This window comes from Molothrus aeneus, unplaced genomic scaffold, assembly GCF_037042795.1.
Source record: "Molothrus aeneus isolate 106 unplaced genomic scaffold, BPBGC_Maene_1.0 scaffold_19a, whole genome shotgun sequence".
NCBI lineage: Eukaryota > Metazoa > Chordata > Aves > Passeriformes > Icteridae > Molothrus > Molothrus aeneus.
Window position 1 is genome coordinate 692,405 of NW_027098863.1, and position 20,323 is coordinate 712,727.

Below are 20,323 nucleotides of genomic sequence, written 5' to 3' on the forward strand. Positions count from 1 at the left end.
TACTGAAACATGAACATTTTTGAGTCTCCCAAATGATGGATATTTTGTGACATCTGTTTGCCACAGCTGAAGACTTTGTAGTCCTCGTGGGTTGACTGCTCCTGTCGAAGCAGGTGGTTGCACGAGTTGACAATCTGGACAAGCACTAATGATTTCCCTCGCCTGAGTTTTTGTGAGACGAAAGGATTCCATCAGCGCCTGCGCATTCTGATGAAAAAATGCATGACTCAGTCGTGCTTGCTCAAAAATGTCCGGAAGTGTTTGTGAAATGGGCATTGTCAATCTGTTTGCCTGAGCATTCCCTTCCGCTAGAAATCCTGGAAGTGTTGTGTGCGCTCTGATGTGAGTGATGAAATATTCTTTTTCCCTGCTTTCTAGCACTGTTTTCATGCTTGCCAGGTAGGAATATAAAACTTCGTTGCTGACTTCTTTCAAGAGCGAACCTTCCAATCGCTTGACCACACCTGCAACGTATGCAGAGTCTGTGACCAAATTGAGCAGTTGTTGGAACAACTGAAATGCTCGGACAACAGCTGCCAATTCCACAATTTGTGGAGAGCCTTGAACCGTCTTCACGTTTGATTCCCATTCCCCTGTCGTTGAGTTCATCCATGTGATTACTGACTTGTGTGTCTTCCCTGAGCCATCAGTGAACACTGTGATCCCGTCCAGAGGTTCTTCACTTATTTTTGGCTTTGCTCTGTAGCATATCTGTGACTGCAATATTCTATGTTGTGGAAAGTTGATTGTGCAAGCTCCTGGAAAAGCTAACAATGCAATTAACAAATCTTTTGATTTCTGCATCGCCCAATCGAAATAATCTTTCTTCAAAGGTAGATAAATCTTTGAAAATTCTCGTCCCACCATTGTCAGCAATCTTGTTTTCTGTATGAATCTCCGTGGATCCCTGTTGGAATCTCCGCATGACTTTCATCCAGAAAGCAAATTAATTTGGAAGTTGCCAGTGTGCACTGTGCTCCTGGTGGAAGGAGCTCTGGGTCGCTTGAGAATCGACTGAGGAGTTTGCTGAGGGCGTCTGCTTGACATTCCCCGATGATTGTCCTGTTGGCTGTTGTGTCACGGCCATCACTTGTGTCGACGCACGCTGTCGGTTTGCGGGCGCACTCCTTCTCCCGTTTCCCGGAAGTGGTAAAGGATTCCCTTCCACGTCTGTCTGGGAATAACATTCCTTCACAGAGTGTCTTCCTCTTCCGCACCGTGCACAGAGTGGCTTTTCAGGTTTTTGTGTCTGCACTTGTGCGTGCGCTTGTGGACAACTCTTCTTCAAGTGTCCAAACGCTCCACATTTGTAGCATTGTCCTCCCAATGGATTGTTCTTCTTCTGGATGGTTGCAAGAACTTTATTTATGTTTTCATTCTGTTGTTGGAGTACCTTTTCCAGAATCTTTTCAACTACCGTGTCCTTATCTTCTGACTGCCTCTCTGAGTTTCTTCTTATCTGTTCTTCCCACTCTCCTCTCAGCTCATCCCTCACGATCGACGCGATGTGCTGAGGTGTTCCCACTCTGCTGCATGCCTCCACCATCTCTGCCAAGGATGGCCATCCTGGCATTGCGCTGATGACCCATTGACAATCCGGGTTGGCATTGCCGAAAGCTAGACTTTCCATGAGAGGTTGCTTCGCCTCGTCAATCGTCACCTGTCGATCCACAGCTTGCGAGAGTCGATCTATGAAAGATGAGAATGGTTCTGTGGGACCTTGCCTGACGGATGAGAATGGGACGTCTGGAACTCCTGCCGGAGCAATCTGCAAGATCGCTTTGCGTGCTGCTTCTTTGATGTCATTCAACACCCGTCGTGGAAGCTGTGCTGCTTGCTCCACTGGATTGTCATCTGGAGGATCTCCTGCCAACTGTGCTTCTGTGAGATTTGCGTTTGGCCCACCTTGATAGCTGGCTCTCAACTCTGTGAGATATCTTCGCCATCTTCTGTCCCAGATGAGACTTTGTGTGTCAGTGAGAATCATTGACACAAGACATCGAATGTCATATGGTGTGAAATCATACATATTGAATGTCCCCTTCAGGAGCTGTTTGAAGAATTGTGAATTCAGACCATTGTTCTGAATGGCCTTTGATAAGTCTTTGATCACTTCATGACCCAACCTTTCCCACCTTGGATTCTGACCTTGTGCATCATATGTCACTGGCATTTCATGTCTCCTGATCCTCTGATCAGACCCTTTTCTTTTGATAACTCATTTCTAATTTCCTTACAGTCTATTGGTTCTATCGGTCGTTCTTCTTCCTTCTCTGGAAACTCCATTGGCCATTGCCTGCACAATGGAATCGTGGAGGCTCTTGGTGATCCTTCACTCCATGTTCTTTGCCTTGAGGTTTTCGGTCTTGCTCCTAAATCTGAAAAAGAAACTTGAGGTTCTCTTGAACGCATTCTTCTTGCTGCATCAAAAGACTGCAGAAGATTTCTTGCTGCTTCCGCTGCTGAAAGCATCCATGCTGGAATTCCCTCTCTTGCTGTAATGTGTATCATTTCTTCTCCTTGAGGCTGTGCTTCATCTGAGCTGTCTTCAACTTCATATGATCCTGAAGTTGATGGAAAATTATCCTTTTGTTGCGTTGTAGTTGTTGTTGTTGTTTTCTTTAATGTGGTTTTCTTTTTGTACATCCTTGGAAAAAATTGTTGCATTGTTGCAGTTTGGCCAGCAGGTGATGTGATGGAGCTGTCAAACAGGTCCGACATGTCTTGCAGTGCGGTCATCCCTCCACGAGGTGGCGCTGTCATCTGCCTGGACAACCGTGATAACGACACGAACTCGATCGGTTCCTGCTCAGCAGACTGCAACACTTGCAATCGTGTTTGAGACCGAGTTTGCATGGCTGTTGACTGAGCTGGCATTGAGAGTTGAATACTTGAATGTTTTTTTTGAGTGGAAGAGGTTTGAACCATAGGGATTGAGGCTGAAGGCATCGGGACCGGAGAGGGGGTGGAGCCCCAGGATGTCGAACCCCGAGCGTGGCCCCTCCTCTTTGCCCGAGACGTCACAGGGGATCGGACCCGCCCCCGACCACGCTCCGTCCGCACCTCCCGTGCACGCGCGCCTTCGGGAACGCCCCCTGCCTCCCCTGTACTGACGTCACTGTCTCTGTCCCGCTCCACCTCCGAAGTCTCCTCCCTATTGTCTGTTCCTGTCCCTCTCTCCTCCTCCTCTGACGCTGTATCCACACCCCCCGCCAGAGCGCGTGGCCCTCCCCCTGCCGGTACCCTCTTTCGCGCCGCAATTCAAGCCGATCTCCGCGTCCAGACTTCTGGGTCTGACATCACCACCGCGTGTCCTTGCGTCCTCCCACGGTAGCTTGCTGGAGCCCTGCAGCCGTTCTGCCCTTGCTACCCGTGTCTGACGCTGCCGCGTCGGTTTGAAAGCCCTCCCCGGCTATCCCGGGAGCCTTGCCTCTTGCGCACACTTTTGGCACCGCGCCAGTCGAGACTGTCGCCGCCCTCGACGCTGCGCTCGCAAAAGCCACATCAGAACCCGTGTCCCCCATCGCCTCTGTGCCCCTCCTGCCAGCCGCTGCCGCCGCGCCGCCGCGCCTGCCGCAAGAGAGCGCATCCCCGCATCCCCCCTTCCTTCTTGTTCCCTTTCAATCCCCTTCCCCGACTCCGCCACTTTTGCCACCTCCTCTCCCTCTGACTCCTGCGAATCGGGGCGGTATGCTCCTAAAGAGCGACCTGTCTCCTCGATGTCGTTGGGAGAAAACCTCATTTCATCAGGGAGTGGAATGGTATCATCTGTGCCTGAGTCGGAGCCTGAAGCCCCTGCACTCTCTGGAGTCTCAGGATACTTTGGGGTTCCCTTGGATCTTCGGGATGGTGGGACTGAAGGCAATGACATTTTTCCTTGTCCCCCTTCCTCGGGCACTTTTTCCCCCGGGCCAATCGGGATCAGAGCCAATCTCCATTTTGAGCCTTGCTCTCCTCCCTGCGTCCCTGTGGGATTTGCAACAAATTGTTGCCTGGCTGACCCCCTAAATTGAGTCGAGGTCGCCTCTAACATAATTCTTGCTGAAGACAGCAATCTCAAGGCTGTCTTATCATCATTGGTGGCTAAAAAATATAGGTGTCTATTAACTTCTTGCCAAAAACCCACTTCAAATAACAAACGTGTCTCTGAGTACGGGTAATTACACCACACCCACAACAATAGCTCTCTAAGTTTTTTCTTTGGGATCCCCTTAGTGTGTGTGTCTGCCATGCCCTGTAGGTCAGACAGAATCTCTATTTGTTCCTGGGAAAGTGTACCCCCCATGTTCTTAATTCTTGATTTTCTCACCGAATTTGTCGTCAGAGCAGTCTGAAGGCTCCTGGTCACTGGCCCGCAGATCACAGGAGATGGATTTGGAGACGCCTTTCTGATTCCGATCCGGGCTGTCCTGCTACGAACTTTCTTCGGCCGAAGTGGAGTGCGATGTTCTCAGTGGCTGCTGCGTCTTCAGACCCTCCTGGCTGCTTTGTGGCTGCTTTCCCGAGGAGTTATCAGTGCTCTCCTGGGAATGAGTCCAGCTCGGGAGCTGCCCACTCGGCGCTTCAAGGCTGCCCCTGTGCAAGAGGTGCACACCAGAGCTCACCGTGGCTCAGCAAGTGCCCGCCCGATGCTGCTGGGTCACCGGTCACCGTCGGGTAGCCCCCCGGATCGCCCACCGGGTGCCCACCCAGGGACGCCAAATGTCGGGTTCGGCTGTCTGTCTCTGCCCGGACACGGGTAGGGTGGTTCTTGGGTGGCACGCGTTTCAAAGGACGAGTCTGGACTCTTCAGCTTTTCGATCTTCAGATTGTTTATTGTTTCTTATCTACAAAATTTTCTGTCTGCCCAACAGAGGCCTGATCTGCAAGGCAGCCAAGGGCACTCTGACCACCCACGGGGCGGTCATGTCTTTTTATACTAAAATCTATGTACATGATATTTACCTTTATTTTCCAATACTTTTCATCCATGTTAGCAAGTGCACCTTCACCATAAAGCAATCCCCAACTGCCAACATCACCACAGAAGATGGAAGACAAGAAGAAGAAAGAAGAAGGATGAGACATGCCCTGATCCCTCCATCTTGTCTCCATAACCCCCCTGTACCAAAAACCTTAAAGTTTATATTTCACCCTATAAATGTGTCCCTTTTACACCCTTCACTCTTAAAGTGATTCTCATGCTGTCACTTCTGTGGATGGATCAAAATCAAGCCACCAAACACTCCTGGCAACATTCCAGGATTTCCGAGACCCCCAAGGGTTCTCCTGGCAACTCTGGACATCGGGAGTGATGTGCTGAGTTTCCACATGTGTGCTGTGTCTGTGTATCCCAGAGGGCAGCACCTGGCCTGCTGGCTGCAGGCAGGAATGCCCAGCAGCCCAGCTTGCCTGCACAGGCTGCAGGAAGCCCTGGAGAGCCAAGATCGGCTTTAATACTGGAACCACACTGTCAGTCAGTGCTGGTCATGTTTCTCCAGGCAGAAAATGCCTTTGAAGCCCATAGTGATAGGCACAGCCTGTCAGTGTTTCTGTCACTTTTGGCCAGCTGATTGCTCTCATGGTTTTATGATTCTTCCTTGCTGCTTTCATCCCCATTTAAATTCTCTTTGCCATCTCCTTGTTTTAGGGGTTGCCTTGCTGTGTTCCTTCTTTTGCTTTTCAGGTTTGTTTTACTACCAGTAAGGCCACAGGGTTTGGTGTCCTCTCTTGCTGGTCTGCCTGCATGATTCTATCCCCAGAACTGCCCTGCCCAAACCTGATCTGCTAGAAGGGAATTTCTTCCTTCCCGCAGGACAATGTGCTGGTTTGCTTTCAGGTAGCAGATTCCCCCTCTGGACCATGATTGCATGGCTGTGTGCAGGCAGAAGCCAGCAGGTTTTTTGACCTTGTTGAATTTCAGTTTATCACCAGCTGGGGGCTCTGTACAAATCACAAAGGGGACAGGACTGCCGTGGAACGTGCCTTGAGCTGTTTTATTTTTCAGCATCACTCTCATTACATGGTTATGACAATGGGAAGATGCCAGCAGCTCACATCCCAGGCAGCAGACCAAGAACTTAATGTTACAACTTCATTTATAAGCTTCTTGACCAATCACACAAAGCAAAAGCATACTGACAGTAGTGCCATCCAACCACTATAGGCACACGTACCTTTGGTTAAAACACTGCTTGCTTATTTTGAATACAATACCTGCTTGTAAGCCTTAAAGCACAATGCACAGAGCAACATTATTAAGCTTCAACTTTCCTAATATCTTGCTAGATAAACTTTTCTGTAGCTTAGGGAGTTATTCTAGACAAGCATTAATACACAGACCATTGTTCTATTTTTCCTTGATTTTCTAATTTTAAATAATTTTTCTGCTGACCTGTCTCATGGCTGCTGCTTAGCTCTAATCACAGTTCTATGGTCTCTGGGGCCTACCTTTTTCAGCTTTCCCAAAACCCTCTGATTTTGTGGATTCCCACACAGATGACTTGGTTCAGGTGCTCTGTCTCCATCCTGCTGGTGCTGACCTGCTCAGCCCTTCCATCCCACCAGGCACTGCCCAACTGCCCCTGGCCAAAATTCTGGACCCAGACAGAAGGGATCTGAGTTCACCCATGTGAATGATGTGCCTGCACCTGCACAGTTGAAAGTGCTTTGGAAAATGGCCCAAGGAGGGATGTCAGCAGGGCACAGACAGGTCTCCTCTCGTCCTGTTTCCACAAGTGGCAAAATTATTGTTTCAAAAGTGGCAAAATCATTATTTCATTGTTGGGAAGGATGAAAGTTTGACAAGAAAGTCTCACAGATACGTATGTTTAGCAGAAAGATTTTTAAATGTGGAGTCAGATGGAGGAATAGAGTTGGAAGCAAGTTTTGATAGAGAAGAAAAGAATATTTGAGCCAGTCTGACTGGATAACCAAGGAGCCAAAGGGTGTGTTAGTTAGAAGGGGTTTTTATGGCTTAGATCAAAGGATAAACCCACCTCCAACAAGAAAATGTTTTTACCAAACAAGGAAGATAGCACAGGCAAACAAACCTGCTGATGTGGCAAGTAGAAAAAAGGTCTCAGAATTTTCCACTGCAAGAAAACTGAGAAACAATTTCTAGCTTAAACTGTAATGTACTAACTTTTAGTGATTGGAGAATAGTAACATGAACATAGTAATGATAGTAGTTATGATAGGCTATAGGTAATAGTTAAGGTATAGATTGGTTCTACTGTATGAGGATGCTCAGCAAAGAGAAGTATATAATGCATTGTAACCAAAATTAAAGGGTCTCCAGGCTTGCCTGCAGCTGGGGCTGACAGCTGTAGGCACAGGCTCTGTCACCCACGACCCTGGACTGCTGTAACCTCTTGGATGGAATGAACTGCATTTTGGAGAATGCCTGGAGTCCCACATCCCTCATTCAGGCTCTTACATTTCATGTCTTTGCTGCAGGTTCCTCAGGTGGTGAAGGTCTCCATGGAGAGCTCCCCTTACTTCCAGCTCTCGTGCTCCAGCGATGTTTTCCGTCTGGTGCCGCCGGGCACGTCTGCCCCTGTGCGCATCTGCTTCACCCCCGGCGGTAACAAGGTGAGGCTGGAGGAGCCAAAACACAGAATGATCTCCACAGCCACTGTTTTGCCTGCACTCTGGGTATAGAGCCCATTGCATGCTGTGAGCTTGGCTCCAGGCCGTGGGCAGGCAGCCTGCAGCCAGTCACACCTTGGCACTGCTGGCAGGCACTGCAGCCAGGCCTGACAGGCTCTGCTTCCCCTCCCTGCACATCCCTGAGCATTGCCAAGGGAAGATGCACAGGGAACAGTGAAAATGAGGGCACTGCAGCCAGGCCTGACAGGCTCTGCTTCCCCTCCGTGCACATCCCTGAGCATTGCCAAGGGAAGATGCACAGGGAACAGTGAAAATGACAGAGGGCTGTTGATAGATCTTTGGCCATCTCTAGGTGTGACAGTGTTCACAGGGTTTCTTGGATGAGGGAAGAGATGAGGATCTGACTCCATGTTTCAGAAGGGTTGATTTATTATTTTATGAAAGATATAACATTAAAACTATACTAAAAGAAGAGAAGAAAGGATTTCATCAGAAGGCTAGCTAAGAATAGAATAGGAGAGGAATGATAACAAAGGCTTCTGGCCTGGACTCTCTGTCTGAGCCAGCTGGGCTGTGATTGGCCATTAATTAGAAACAACCAACATGGACCAATCAAAGATCCACCTGTTGTATTCCACAGCAGCAGATAATCAGTGTTTACATTTTGTTCCTGAGGTCTCTCAGCTTCTCAGGAGGAAAAATCCCAAGGACAGGATTTTCATAAAAGATGTCTGTGACAGCTCCATGTTCCTTAGAAGGGACTTAGGAATTATTTAACATCATTGAAATTTAGAGTAAAAATTGTGGTGGCCTAGGGCATTTCTCTGGATGACCCAAGTGACAAAACAGGTTAATGCCACTGAGATAGGTTTTGCAAAGTGCACTGATGCCTTTAAAATGTGACACATTAGTAGAACTTAGTGTTCATTTTAGGGTGGAAAACGTAAATTGATGCCCTTGAAGGGTTCTAGGAAATGGTTTTTCTTCTGCCATGGGGATGGCACTAAATGTCCTGTGCTGAGCCAGTTTCTTTTCCTGCAGGATTATTCCCACGAGCTTGTCTGTGTCACCGAAAATGAAAGGATAGTTGTGCCAATTCGGGCCATTGATGCCCGAGCTATCCTGGACTTCCCTGCCCAGCTGGACTTCTCCAAGTGTCCGGTCAGGTACAGAACCCAGAAGACTCTGCTGGTGTGTAATGTTGGTAACCAGGCAGCTTGTTACCAGCTGAGCACCCAGAGGTGAAGATCTGTCCTTGTGCATATCTTGGTTTGGAAAGACAGGAGTCTGCTAAGGAAGGCAGGAGCCTCCCCTGAAATGGAGAATGTAAACCCTCCCCACCCTTCCGAATTGCTATAAATTTTAAATTAAGGGGCTCTCAGGCAAAAATATGGGAGCAGGAAATAACAGTTCTTTATTAGGGAAAGAAAAAAGAATAAAGGATGAAATAAACAATGCAGTACACTAGAACAACACTGACAGAGTCAGAACCCAACCTGACACCCTGTGGGGTGTTGGTGGCAGTCCAATTGGAAATGTGGCTGCAGTCCTCCTGCAGTGTCAGGGGTGGTTCTGTTGGAGCAAGGGGGATCTGTAGAGAAGGATGTATTCTTCCTCTGAAGATCCAGTGGAAGAAGAGACAGCTGCTGTTCCTCTGGGGAATCCAGTGGAGAAAGCCGTGCTGGTGTTTCAAAAACCTCTGGATTCTATCTGGGTAGCAATGCTTGGCTCCTCCCCCTGGGCGCAGCATCTCCCAATGGGATGTTATAGTTCTTATCAGTCATGAGTGACATTCAATAGTCTGTTATCAGCAGATGTCCCCTCCCAAGGGAGGTGTGAATGTGGTCACTCAAAGGCAAACTGCCGACTTGACAAAGGCAATCTGCCATACAGATGGAAATTGAAAACATCTTTCATTGCAATCTTCAACACACGGGCACAGGACAGTTCTCCACCATCACTCCCAGTTGTCCCATCCCCTTCATTCCCTCCAGAGGTACCTCCCCTGTTCAGCTTTACCCCAAAGCAAACTGAGAACTCCTTGGTGTTTAGAGGCTTGAAAAAGTGGATCCATGACACCAGCTGGGGGCTATTTACAAATCACAAATGGGACGGGGCTGCTGTGGAACTGCCTTGAGCTGTTTTATTTTTCAGCATCACTCTCATTACATGGTTATGACAATGGGAAGATGCCAGCAGCTCACATCCCAGGCAGCAGACCAAGAACTTAATGTTATAACTTCCTTTATAAGTTTTTTGACCAATCACACAAAGCAAAAGCACATTGACAGTAGTTCTATCCAACCACTACAAGCACACGTACCTTTGGTTAAAACAATGCCTGCTTATTTCAAAAATTATACCTATTTGTAAGCCTTAAAGCACAATGCACAGAGCTCCATTATAAGGTTTTAACCTTCCTAATATCTTGCTAGATAAACTTTTCTGCAGCTTAGGGAGTTATTCTAGACAAGCATTAATACACAGATCATTGTTCTATTTGTCCTTGCTTTTCTCCTTTTTAAATAATTTTTCTGCTGACCTATCTCATGGCTGCTGCTTAGCTCTAATCACAGTTTTGCTGTCTCTGAGTCCTGCCTTTTTCAGCTTTCCCAAAACCCTCTAATTTTGTGGATTCCCATAGATCCCCTCTAACAGGGCCTAAGATTTTTGGACTCCTGTTTTGCTGGGAGTTGCTAAGTGGAGGAAAGAGGATCCCTGATTCTCCACTACCACCATGTGGCTATGCCTGGCTGAAGTTTTATTTCATTCCTGGGCAGTGCTGTATGTGAGGTGTGAGGTCTCCATCAGAATCTCTCCAATGCAATGGATTTCTTGCACTCCTCTGTCACGTATGCTGCTTCTCCCCTGGTTTGTCACAGACCCTTTTTCTATGTTGCCCTCTACACGTATATTTAGTTTCTGTCTAATAACATTTTCAGGCCCTCCAGTTCCTGTTTTGTGACAAATCAAGACAAATTTTTCCTTGTCCCCATATCCCAGGCCGTTCATGCTGTTGCAAACCTGTCACATCTATTTCCCATTTGATTTCTAGACTGAGGAATCCCATTCAGCCTTCATATGGAAGCTGCTCTGTGTTAATCTTTCCTTAAACTTATTAAACTTTCCTTTGTCCCTTTTTTATTTTATTTGAAATGCTCCAGCTTGGTTTTTGAGATCAGAACAATATAAAATACTTCCAGACTGATGTGGCTGTGGGTTTGGACAGGGAGATGATGATGATGATGATTTTCAAAGTGTTCATTTTGTAGCGGTTTGTCACATTGCAGAGCCAGGCTGGTTGTGTTGCCTCAACTGTGTCCCCTCCTGCTGTGGGCTGTCACTTGTTCCTGTGGGCCTCCTTTTGCTCCCCACATGCTCCCAGGCATATCTGCTGGTCAGCAGCAAGGGATCCAAGGGATCAGGAGAGACAGGATTCTCGTGGGATGAGCCAGGACTGAACAGGGCTCCTCAGCATCACCTGAAGGACTTGGATGCAGAAATTCCGATGATCTGAGTGGGTCACTGGAGCCCATCTGTCAAATCACACTGTGCATACTGTCACCTTGAGGCCAAATCTCTACAAATCTCACACTCAGAAATAAGGTGCTGCATCCAGCTGGTGGCCAGTCACCAGTGTGGGATCCACAAAATCAGAGGGTTTTGGGAAAGCTGCAAAAGGCAGGCCTCAGAGACCATAGAACTATGATTAGAGCTAAGCAGCAGCCATGAGACAGGTCAGCAGAAAAATTATTTAAAAAGTAGAAAAGCAAGGACAAATAGAACAATGGTCTGTGTATTAATGCTTGTCTAGAATAACTCCTTAAGCTACGGAAAAGTTTATCTAGCAAGATATTAGGAAGTTTGATGCTTAATAATGTTGCTCTGTGCATTGTGCTTTAAGGCTTACAAGCAGGTATTGTATTCAAAATAAGCAGGCATTGTTTTAACCAAAGGTACGTGTGCCTATAGTGGTTGGATAGAACCACTGTCAATGTGCTTTTGCTTTGTGTGATTGGTCAAGAAACTTATAAAGTGAGTTGTAACATTAAGTTCTTGGTCTGCTGCCTGGGATGTGAGCTGCTGGCATCTTCTCATTGTCATAACCATGTAATGAGAGTGATGCTGGACAATAAAACAGCTCAAGGCACATTCCACAGCAGTCCTGTCCCATTTGTGATTTGTACAGAGCCCCCAGCTGGCGATAACCAGTGGTGTCCCTCAGGGCTCTGTGCTGGGGCCAGTTCTGTTCAATATTTTTATTGATGACATGGATGAGGGGACTGAGTCTTTCATTGGTAAATTTGCAGATGACACTAAGCTGGGAGCATGTGTTGATTTGTTGGAAGGTAAGATGTCTTTGCAGGGAGACCTGGAATGCTTGGATGAATGGGCAGAGTCTAAGAAGATGAAGTTTAATAATTCCAAGTGCCAAGTCCTGAATTTTGGCCACAATAACCCCCTGCAGTGTTACAGTCTGGGGACGGGGTGACTGGGCAGTGCCCAGGCAGAAAGGGACCTTGGGGTGGTGGTGACAGCAGGCTGGACATGAGCCAGCAGTGTGCCCTGGTGCCCAAGAAGGCCAATGGCTCCTGGCCTGGATCAGGAATGGTGTGGCCAGCAGGAGCAGGGGGGTCATTCTCCCCCTCTGCTCGGCGCTGGTGAGGTCCCACCCTGAGTGCTGTGTCCAGTTCTGGGCCCCCCAGTTTAGGAAAGACATTGAGATGCTTGAGCACATCCAGAGGAGGGCAGTGAGGCTGGTGAGGGGCTTGGAAACACAAACCCTGTGAGGAACCACTGAGGGAGCTGGAGGTGTTTAGCCTGGGGAAAAGGAGACTCAGAGGTGACCTTATCACTCTCTACAACTTCCTGAAGGGTGGTTGGAGTCAGGTGGGGTTGGTCTCTTTCTCCAGGCAGCAACTGACAAGAACCAGAGGACACAGTCTCAAGTTGTGTCAAGGGAAATATAGGTTGGATATTAGGAAAAAGTTTTTCATGGTAAGAGTGATAAACTACTGGAATGGTCTGCCCAGGGAGGTGGTGGAGTGACCATCCCTGGGTGTGTTTAAGAAAAGACTGGAAGTGGCACTCGGTGCCAGGGTTTAGTTGAGGTGTCAGGGAACAGGTTGGACTCGGTGATCGTGAAGGTCTCTTCCAGCCTTGTGATTCTGTGTGATTCTCTGTGATTCTCTGTGATTCTGTGTGATTGTGTTTAAGGAGGTGCCCAGGACATCCTCACGCTGTGCACACAGAGCTGTCAGGATGTGATAAATGTACTGATCCACAGAACTGCTAACACAGCTAAAAGCTGTGACACTTCCTTCTGTGACCTGTGGATTGCTCTGTTCCTTGTGCTTCCATCAGCAACTGAGCTGAGCAAAGACTCCCCTTTGCTTTGTTCCAGGTGAAGAAAGAATCCACACAAAGCTCCACAGAGAAGCTGTAGATGTCCATGCTGGCTTGAGCACAAATTCCGTGGAGTTTGAGAAGACTTTCATCACCATGTCAAGCCACACAACCCTGTTCATCGAGAACAGGAGTAACATCACAGCCCACTTCCAGTGGAAGGCTTTTCCTACAGAGGAAGGAGAGATTGAAGAGAAGAGGAGGTTGGTTTGAAAGATGCATTTCAGTGAGATACAGGCCCAAGACTAAAAGTGACGTGTGGCCTCAGGGGGGTGTTGGTGCTTCTGAATGGTTTAGGCCAAGTAACCCATGCGTGGCACTGGGGTGTGTATCCCTGGGCTTCAGGAGCTCAGCACTCAGCATTCCAGTTCCATTTAAACTCCAATCATCAAGGATGGCATTTTGGGAAGGAAAGGTTGGTTGCAATGACTGGATTTCCTCAAGTTCTAATCGGGCTTTTGCCTCTCTAATCTTCTTCCTACATGACCTGGCAACATCCTTAAAGAGTTCACCCTCTTTCCAACGGTGATACACCCTCTTTTTTTCCCTTGGTTCCTTCAAAAGCTCCTTGTCCATCCAGGCTGGTTGTCACCTTTATCTTTCCACACACAGGGACAGTCTGTTCCTGTGCCTTCCAGATTTCTTTCTTGAAGTGTGTCCATCCTTCCTGGACCCCTTTGTTTTTAAGGGCTGTTGCCCAGGGTACTCTCCAAATCAGTCTCTTGAACAGGCCGAATCTGCCCTCCAGAAGGGCACAGTGGAAGTTTTGTTGATGTCCCTCCTTGTTTCACCCAGTATTGAGAACTCTATTATTTCACAGTCACGGTAGCCCAGGCAGTGGTGAAGAGATGAAGTTCATTCAGTCATTAGGGAATTTCCTGGTGATATCCAGTCCCTGGAGCCCAGGGAGGCAGCAGACTGCCCTGTGGAATGGATCCAGTCGTCACCCAGGGCCCTCAGTTCCCCTCAGAAGGGAGTCACCTACCACCACTCCCCTTCTTTTCTTCTCAAGACTTGAGGCTGTTATCTGTCCGACAGACCAAGTGCAACTGGGAGACTCTGCAGACAGAATTTTTTCTTTAGTGTCATCTGCCTGACCCTCTGTAGCCAGGGCCTCATAGCTGTTCTGTCAGGGCACCTGGGCAGGTGATGGGGGTCAGGATTAAGAGCTGAAATGAGGGATGTGGGACTCCAGGCAGCTCTCCAAAATGCAGTTCATTCCATCCAAGAGGTTACAGCAGTCCAGGGTCGTGGGTGACAGAGCCTGTGCCTACAGCTGTCAGCCCCAGCTGCAGGCAAGCCTGGAGACCCTTTAATTTTGGTTACAATGCATTATATACTTCTCTTTGCTGAGCATCCTCATACAGTAGAACCAATCTACACCTTAACTATTACCTACAGCCTATCATAACTACTATCATTACCATATTCATGTTATTATTCTCCAATCACTAAAAGTTAGTACATTACAAGAAGTTGTTTTTCAGTTTTCTTGCAGTGGAAAATTCTGAGACCTTTTTTCTACTTGCAACTTTGCTGACTTGTTTGCCTGTGCTATCTTTCTGCTTGATAAAAATATCTTCTGTTTGAGGTGGGTTTATCCTTTGTCCTAAGTCATAAAAACCCCTTCTAACTAACACACCCTTTGGCTCCTTGGTTAGCCAGTAAGACTGGCTCAGCAATTCTTTTCTTCTCTATCAAAACTTGCTTCCATCTCTATTCCTTCATCAGACTCCACATTTAAAAATCTTTCTGCTGAGCATACATATCTGTGAGACTTTCTTGTCAAACTTTCATCCTTCCCAACAAGGATGGAATTTTATTACCTCCCCAGCAGAGACCCGTTTCCATTCCCCACTATCTCCTAGGTCTCCTCCTTCTGCCTGATCCCAAGAAGGGCAGGGCTCCTCTGGCTCCTGCTGAGCTTCTCTCAGGGTTGGACGGGTGTAACTCCACCTGTTTATTTCTGTTTCACTCTCCCTAATGCTCCTCAGCCTTTCCACTTCTCCCTTAAGCTCTGCCACTGGGCAGAGCAGAGCATTCAGCTGCTCATACCACATGCAGGTGTCTTCTGCATATCCTCTGATCTTAGCACCAGGCTCAGAGCCTCCCTGCAGCCAGGGGCCTGGACAGCTGCGTCCTTCCTGGGGGGTTCTCTTTGAGTCAGTGCACTCCTGCTAGCAGCAGCAGCAGCAATGGCTTTTCATCATTTGTGAACCATGGGTGGGAATGAAAGAGAAAGAAAGGAAAGAAAGGAAAGAAAGGAAAGAAAGGAAAGAAAGGAAAGAAAGGAAGGAAGGAAGGAAGGAAGGAAGGAAGGAAGGAAGGAAGGAAGGAAGGAAGGAAGGAAGGAAGGAAGGAAGGAAGGAAGGAAGGAAGGAAGGAAGGAAGGAAGGAAGGAAGGAAGGAAGGAAGGAAGGAAGGAAGGAAGGAAGGAAGGAAGGAAGGAAGGAAGGAAGGAAGGAAGGAAGGAAGGAAGGAAGGAAGGAAGGAAGGAAGGAAGGAAGGAAGGAAGGAAGGAAGGAAGGAAGGAAAGAAAGAAAGAAAGAAAGAAAGAAAGAAAGAAAGAAAGAAAGAAAGAAAGAAAGAAAGAAAGAAAGAAAGAAAGAAAGAAAGAAAGAAAGAAAGGCAAGCACCTCATAACCAGCAAAAAGACACAACCCACTACACAAGGAGGGTGGGTGGCTGCAGCCTTTCTGCTCAGCCTGCTTGTGCCAACCGCCACGCAAAATCTGAAAAATGCCGTGCCAAAACTGCTGTGCCAAAACTGCTGGGCCAGAACTGCTGGGCCAGAACTGCTGGGCCAAAACTGCCGTGGCAGGCCCCTGTTTGCTGCGGGCCAGGTCACTTGCACTCCCCAGAGCCATTTTAAATTGCCTGCAAGGGACCAGGAGAGCGACCCTTGCCCACCTGAATGGCTGGCGAGAGGGTCCTTTAGTGCCCTGGGCTTCTTGGTTTTCCACTGTTCTCCATCTCCTTACACAGTGTCTGACTCCCATACAAGCTCTGTGTGTTAAAAAAGAAAATCCCATGACCTTCTCAGGCTACTTCCCTGGGCTGTTTATTCCCATTTTTTCCCACTTGCCACTTTTCCCACTCAAAAGCAACTAGGTGTCCCCAAAGTAAACTTCAGCCTGGTTTTGGTTTTGTAGGTTTTTTCCCAATTACATCTGTTTTCACACCAGTTTGTGTCCTAGACTGTCACCAGGACATTTTGTTCTTCCTTATTTCTAGTCTTAGACATGGTTGTAGCTCCAAGGCCACTGTCCTGTTGTCAGAGCAGCTTTTGAGATCTCAGAGCAGAGAGGACTTTTTAATGAGAGGAGATAGTGCAGGATCCTTTCCCTCTCAGGAAACTCTACTACCCTGCACTGGGATTGGAGCCAAAAAGCTCTGATCATGAAAAGGTCTCTCCAGGAGTTTGCTGCCTCCCTCCTGCACAACAAAGTCCCTTCCCCTCTCAGAGCCTCTGTTTTCATGCATATAAAGCCTTGAATGTCACTCTGAAGGGGTGCAGTGCCTGAATTCATCAATTTCCTTTGGAAGTGCTCTGGGATGCTCTTGTGAAAGGCAGAGTAGGGAACAGGGCAGGTCCAAAATGGAAGGAGCAAAGAGCGATGCTTGTGAAAAATGCCAATCATTTGTTTTCAAATTTTTAAAAGTTTAATAGTAATAAAATAGTTATAAAAACAGTAATAACAATTAGAGTAGTAAGAATTTGGACAATCAGAGTTAGGACAATAAAGGGACAATAAAAAAGCAAAGAATTACAGACATCTGGGTGCTCTGCTCTGCCACAGAACACACTTTCTTAACAAAGGATTAACTCTTAAAAACAATAGCCTGTTGCATATTCATATATCTCATACATGATGCAAACATTCTTTTCAAACAAAGGGAGTTTTCTGGTTATTGTCAACTTCTCTCATCAATCAATCATCTTGGTCCCTCAAAGTCTGGTTCTCCCCAATAAGGAGACAGTAATTCTTCTCTTAGATTTTTTGGTGTCTTGTTGCTGTTATCTCTCCTTGAGCTAGTTAGAAAAAGCATCTTACATCACAGAGTTTCTGTAGCCTGAAACTATATTCACCACACTACTTCAAAAGATTAGCATAGCACTACAAAAAAAGGATCAATACAACATAACTTTCCACCATAACACATATAGTAATAATTTTAATATTTGTGAAAAGCCAATCATAAAATGAACATTTTTCACAGTGCTGGTAACACGTAGCTGCGACCCAGCTTCGTCTCCCCTTCCCAGGGAAGTCCTGCTCCATGACCTTTATCTGCCTCCCCCAGCAGCTCAGTGGTAGGAAAAGCCACTGGAAGTGGCTGCTGAATTCTCCCTCAGTTTTGGCAGAGGCTTTGAGCCAGGAGGTTCTCTGGAGGGATGCTGGCTTTGGAAACCTCTCCTGAGCTTGCAGGTGCGGAGTAAAACTCCCTGCTGGGCCAGTGAACAACAAGTTATCCTCTGATCCATCTGGGACCCCCATGGCTTGGGGTCAGCCCTTGCTGGGGAGCTGCTGTTTGGGAGAAATAGCCACTCCCTTTTCATAAGTTTAGAAAGGTTTATTAAACCTTATCAAAAATACAACAGAGGACTGAATAAAGAAAATGTTATGGTGCTGTGAGCAAAGGATTTTCCCCACCATGTGCTCACCCACACAACGGAGGTTTTGCCTTTTAACTCTTTAGCCCTCCCAAAATTCTGTCCATTGGCTCCTTCTTCACTGTCCAGTGGTGGAGTTTACTTCCTCAGATCTTGATTGGAGGTCAGATGTCACTGTAGTGACAAGCTGACCCTCCCAAATATCCCAACCCCGGCTGTCCCTTAATAACAACTCGGGGTAAAAAAAAAAAATTCTTAACCTATATAAATGATATTTGTCTGTTAATTGTGAGAGTCAATCATTGTGGCATTCACATTCTCTGAACAGAGAGACATAATTCTCTCTCTCAGTTTTTTTTTTTTTCGGGAGAAGCACAGAGAGAAGAAAGAGAAAACAATTCTTAGCTCTACTTGCTGCTTCTGTTATTTTTGCACATGTGGAATGTGTTAGGAAGATTGTTTACCTGAAGTGATTTGTCAGTTGGATTCTGCTGAGGATTGTTTTGTTTCCTTGGCCAATTGGAAAAAGCTGTGTCCTGGCTGTTTGGAGACAGCCACGAGTTTTCTTTAGTATTCTTTGTAGTATAGTATGTATCTTTAATATAGTATAGTATAATTTGTGGGAATCTACAAAATCAGAGGGTTTTGGGAAAGCTGCAAAAGGCAAACCTCAGATACAGTAGAACTGTGATTAGAGCTAAGCAGTAACATGAGTTAGGTCAGCAGAAAAATTATTTAAAAAGTAGAAAAGCAAGGACAAATAGAACAATGGTCTGTGTATTAATGCTTGTCTAGAATAACTCCCTAAGCTAGAGAAAAGTTTATCTAGCAAGATATTAGGAAAGTTGAAGCTTAATAATGTTGCTCTGTGCATTGTGCTTTAAGGCTTACAAGCAGGTATTGTATTCAAAATAAGCAGGCATTGTTTTAACCAAAGCTATGTGTGCTTGTAGTGGTTGGATGGAACTATTGTCAATGTGCTTTTTCTTTGTGTGATTGGTCAAAAAACTTATAAAGTAAGTTTTAATATTAAGTTCTTGGTCTGCTGCCTGGGATGTGAGCTGCTGGCATCTTCTCATTGTCATAACCATGTAATGAGAGTGATGCTGGAAATTAAAACAGCTCAAGGCAGTTCCACAGCAGCCCCGTCCCATTTGTGATTTGTACAGAGCCCCCAGTCAGCGATATAATGTAATATAATATAGTTTAATAAAGCAACTGTTCAGCATTGTGGATCAATGGAGTCAGCTGCCAATCATTCCCTGCCTTGGGGCACCCTGCTTTTCCATGAATCATCGCATTACTCATCTCTCACAATGCTGCTCCTCCCCAGGTGCTTTGCTCTCCTGCACTCACACTTCTCTCTGCCAATATGTGGCTTATGAAACCATCTGCTGGCTTTGTCTCTCCTGTGGCTGCTTATTAAACCATCTGCTGGCTTTGCCTCTCCTGTGGCTGCTTATTAAACCATCTGCTGGCTTTGCCTCTCCTGTGGCTGCAGGCTGCGTCGATTCCTGCGGACGCGGAAGGAGCTGTGGCAGGAAAAATTAATGGAGGAGAGAGAAGCAGGGAAGGAGAAGGGCTCTGGTGAAGATTGCGCTGCCCTCCTGAGGCTCCCGGGGGAGATGGCAAAGTTGCACCAAGACCCCATGCTGTTCTCCGATGACATTTTTTTCATTGACCCAATGGTGAGTGATAGCTGATGTTATAAATAAGAAGCTTGACTAGGCTAATATTCAAGCAGCAATCAATTTATTAATTAATATGGAAAAGTATGAGCAATACAGCGCTGGGTACAGTGGGGGAAGTTTTCCCTCCAACTGCACACCGATAGTTGAGGCTTACAGGTATTTATAGGGGTACTCATAAGCTTTCTCAGCAGTTTCTAGTCCCAATTTTTACATCACAATTCTATACACTATTGTGATTTATTTTTTCTCAGGATGTATTCCAAAAGGAGTATCCCAGATGGTGGTGGTCCGGCTTCCAAAAGAAGGAAGATGAATCCCATCTGGTGAAGTCCAGCTCCCCAGATATGGGTCCACCTTTTGATTGCAAGGACTATAAATCTCAAAACAGTGATGTCCAGCTTCCCTTGGTCGAAACTATAAATCCTTGAGTTGATGTTCATCTTCCTTTCTCAAGCTGTTTTTCTGTGCTTAACTAAGGCGTGAGATAAGGATATTTCCTTTATATGTATTCCAAAGCTATAGTTTCAAGGATACAAGCAATATTCTAAAATTATACTTCAAAAGGTTATTATTGCAGAACTCTTTAAGGATTAACTACAAGCAAAAAGCAACATCCTTGACGCTTTAATTCCAATGCTCCTAAATCAACCAAGGTTAATTGCAAACAAAAGATAGGTTCAAAGGCCTTCTTCCATGCTTTACTTTCCTCAGTTATTATTAGAATTCGCAACTGTCCCATGTTTGGTCTCCACACATATTGCAATCACAAATACACACATTGCCTGTATGTACCTGACACGAAACACAGCTTTGTATTTCACACTGAGAACCCCATTTTCCTCCTCTTCTTCCTCCTCTTCCTCCTCCCACCCACTCTACCCCCAGCTGCAGTCACTCAGCAGATCCTCAGCTGGTTCCATGTGCTGGGAGGGAGGAGATTGAGTTTCTGATGCAGCTGCAGAGCTTACTGTCTTGGTTTGGAAAGACAGGAGTCTGCTAAGGAAGGCAGGAGCCTCCCCTG